A 3,844-nucleotide genomic window follows, 5' to 3' on the forward strand; every position below is an offset into this window, starting at 1 on the left:
TTTACCTTTTTTTTTGTAATCCAGATAATTTGACCTATAATACAGTTGTCCTCAAATGTGTTCACACCCTTCTAATAAAGAAAAGACAAAATTCACAATAGTCACATTCAAATAACTAGAAACTGAAAAAAGGTAATAATCAATAAAACAAAATGTGTTAAAATATAGTTTAGTGAAATAATACATGGGCTGCAAGGTGGCGCAGTTGGTTATCACTGTTGCCTCACAGGACGAAGGTCGCCAGTTCGCGTCCCAGTGGGGGCACCGGGATCTTTCTGCGTGGAGTTTGCATGTTCTCCCCGTGCAGCGTGGGTTCTTTCTGGGTTCTCCGGCTTCCTCCCACAAATCTGAGAAAAGATTTTACAGATATTTGTCATTATTTGAAAGAAAAATGCCAAATAGCTTTTGAAGCAGTTATTTCAAAGCTAAGATTTTGCAGAAAAATGTAAAATGTCTGTGGATTGACATTCTGAGTGTAATTTCTTTTTTTTTTTTTAAAGTGTGATAAAAATTTTTTTTAAAAACGTGTAAAAATAAAACAAAATAGGAAAAAAGTTTAAAAAAAACAGTTTAAAAAAAAAAAGAAAAAGAAAGAAAGAAATGTTTTTTAAAAGAGAGAAAAGCAGAAGATGAATTCAAATTCATCAAATAAACAAACCAGAACTAGATATATTTCTGCATACATCTGCCTCTATGAATAAAAAATATATATATAAATCCAAGCTATTTTTGTTTGTAGAAAATCCTGTAAATGCAACCGGATTCTTGTTGCGTAGCAACTAGTAACGCTTTCAGTTGACCAACGTGTGAAGCCACAGCGGGACGCAACGTCAAGCTGGAGGGACTGTTACTACCTATCATCCGGTTATAGTCTAAAAATAAAAGCATTCCTGGTGAAGAGTAAAGGCAAATTTTTCACAGTATGCTTCAATGCATGGAACTAATTCGCATAATCACGTGAAGAATTGACCATTTTGTGTGTTTTAATTCATTTAAACAGATGCTGCTGCTCGGAATCTTACTTTTGTTCCGTGATGAAACTTTACTGTGAAGGGCGATCCACTATATTTCCGTTAAATATGTGTAGCTTTACAGCGGTGGGGTCACTATTTTCTCTTCAACGTTTCATTCTACTGTCAACCTCCGAGATTAGCGCTGCCGTTGACCTGTCGGTTAACTAACAAACAGACACCAAAGAGATTTTGATCCAACATGTCGGAGAACATCAGCCTACTCGACCTCCTTAACTTATCCATCGGGTATCCTCAGGAGGCAAATGTCAACTTCGCCGCCTTGCACACGCTGCTGCTGGCCATGCTGAGGCAGCTGGACCTCCGGGAGGTGAGGACCCGCTGGAGGGACGCTCCCACAGGTGACCCTCCGGCGGGTGTCACCGCTCCCTCACCAGAGGAGCAACAACGACCAGCTCAGAAAGAAATGAGCGGGTCACAGCAGGAGGTTCAGCCCGGCACCGAGCTCCAGCAACGGTCAGCGTCTCCTCCACCTCCGACCCACGCTACCTCCGGCGTTGCAGCAGCCGGGTTCCAGTCCCGCATCCAGAGCTGCGAGGACGGTGTGAGCAAGGTGAGAGACACAAACAGAGCCGGCCCTTGGCATCGGCAGGATAGGCAAATGCTAAGGCCGCCGACATCCACTGGGGGCGCCACAAACAGAGGAGGGGAAGTGGCCGGAACGCACAGGCAGTATTTGGCTGCAGATTTCAGATTGGTTTATACATTATGAAGTGAGTAAAATAGAGTGGCGCTCAGGGAAGGAAAGAAGAGGAAGAAAAACGGGAAAAAGACACAGGTACGGTAACGTCAGTGTGATGGAATTAATGAGATTTAAGCAGGGTTGTAACCAGCCTTATAACAGAGAAACGGCCCGTTACGCTGCTGCCTGAAAAAATTACACTGCAAATTGGGCCGATGCCTTGTTTTCGAGGGTATGTAGCGGGCAAATGATAATTTCTCCACGTTGATTGTACCCGGCTAACTGACATGTGTTCAGGCAAATANCAGAAGACATTTCTGAGTTCTCTCTCCTTCTTCGTGGTTTTTCTGTTTCCATAGAGCTGCAGGACTTAAAAAATGAACCACGGTGAGGAAAAATGTGCCAGGATTAAAAAACAAAGAAAAAACAAAACAGCCAGAAACTGCTCCTTGGAGTTCAGAGAGTTCAGTCTTTCTGCCTGCGAGCCGTCAGTTTCCCTCCAGTTAAAGTCGACATGTGGAGGTTTTGACCACATGAGGAACTAAGGAGCAGCGCTTTCATTTAGTTTGCACCATTTGCTTTATGTGTGAGGATGCTGTCGCTAAGAAAAACAACAAGAAGCCTGCAAGCTACTAAACCTTGATGTAGAACATGTTAAAGGAAACACATGATGTGATTCTGTTCACTAAAAATTTAACACAGAACCTTTACTTTCCAAGCTGAGATAAATCTGTACTAACTCTCTAATTCATCTTAGTGCCCCTTTAAGTCTTTAGTATTGTTTTGTTTTGTGTTTTTTTGCTTTATTATAGAATTTCCAATAAAAACAAGGCAGAATGATAATCAGGATCAAATCTGAGCAACTAAATCAAAATCTCACAAACATATCTGACAGAACAGATTTGTGTCAGTTTAAATTTAAAGTGCCCTTATTCACTTCTCTGCTCTGACATCCTCAAACAACAAAACTAAAGTAGCACTGCCACACATGAACACTTTCATCCTGTTACAGTCTTTCAGGCTTCAAAACAACCTCTTTTATTCTCTCAGCTTCTCCGTCTTGTTGGTTTCCCGTCTTGTTGTGCGTTTTTCCTCAGTTTACTGTTATCTTGAACCGATCTGATGCCAAACGGTGCTGAATTCAGGCCTTAAAACGTCACCGTGGAAACGGAGCGATGTCCGAGATGCTGTACTCGTTTTCTTTTTGTGTCAATTCATGAATCGCAGCACGTTGTTCTTGTTAATTTATTTCCAGATTTATGGGATGGTTAGCTCAAGGTTTGTTTCATGTTGCGACTGCAATCAAGGATATGAAGGGAAATGCATGTATTCTGATATAAGAGGTTGATTTTATACTTGAATGTAGTAATAATTAATGGCACCGAAACTTTGGCTTGCTTGTTTTTATTATCAATAAAATGTTATTTTCAACACTGGTTTTGTGTTTTACCTGCTTAATCCAAAGGAATGTGTGATATTCAAAGTATATTATGTCACTGAGCTGTGGTTAAATAGATTTTAAATGCCATTGCAAACTTTTTCAAACTGAGTTTTGGGTGATTTACGATCAATTTTGAGCAACTACAGTTTAAAATCGTTCTACAATTAGTTTTACATCAAAAAAAGATAAATTACTTAAAGAACAAACAATCAAATGCAAAAATCAAGCTGTTTCTGTCATGAAATGTGAGAGATGACATGAGATGAAAGAAACTGCTTTGAAGTCCGTTGGTTTGGCAACAATTAGATCATAAAAAATGTTCCTTTTTAAAAGACTTCATTCATGTTTTGCTGACATAAACACAGAAATATCGCTGACATAAAGAAAAACCAATAAGTAAATACTGCAAAATAGAACAGACTCTACAATATCATATATATTAAAAATGTACCTGAATAATTCAAACAATAATGTTAAGACCCTACGATGTTATATACAACTGACATTTATCCAGCTAACTTCAATATTAAGATTAAGACACTATCATATCAATTATAAATTTAAATGGCTGAATGAAATACAAGGAATAATATTATACTGAATATAATGAATATTATTTATTAAATATTAACATTAGTTTATAGACAAATAACATTAAATATTCAGGAGCTTGGAAATGTATTCTCTGGG

Source organism: Stegastes partitus, unplaced genomic scaffold (assembly GCF_000690725.1).
Source record: "Stegastes partitus isolate 25-593 unplaced genomic scaffold, Stegastes_partitus-1.0.2 Scaffold704, whole genome shotgun sequence".
Taxonomy (NCBI): domain Eukaryota; kingdom Metazoa; phylum Chordata; class Actinopteri; family Pomacentridae; genus Stegastes; species Stegastes partitus.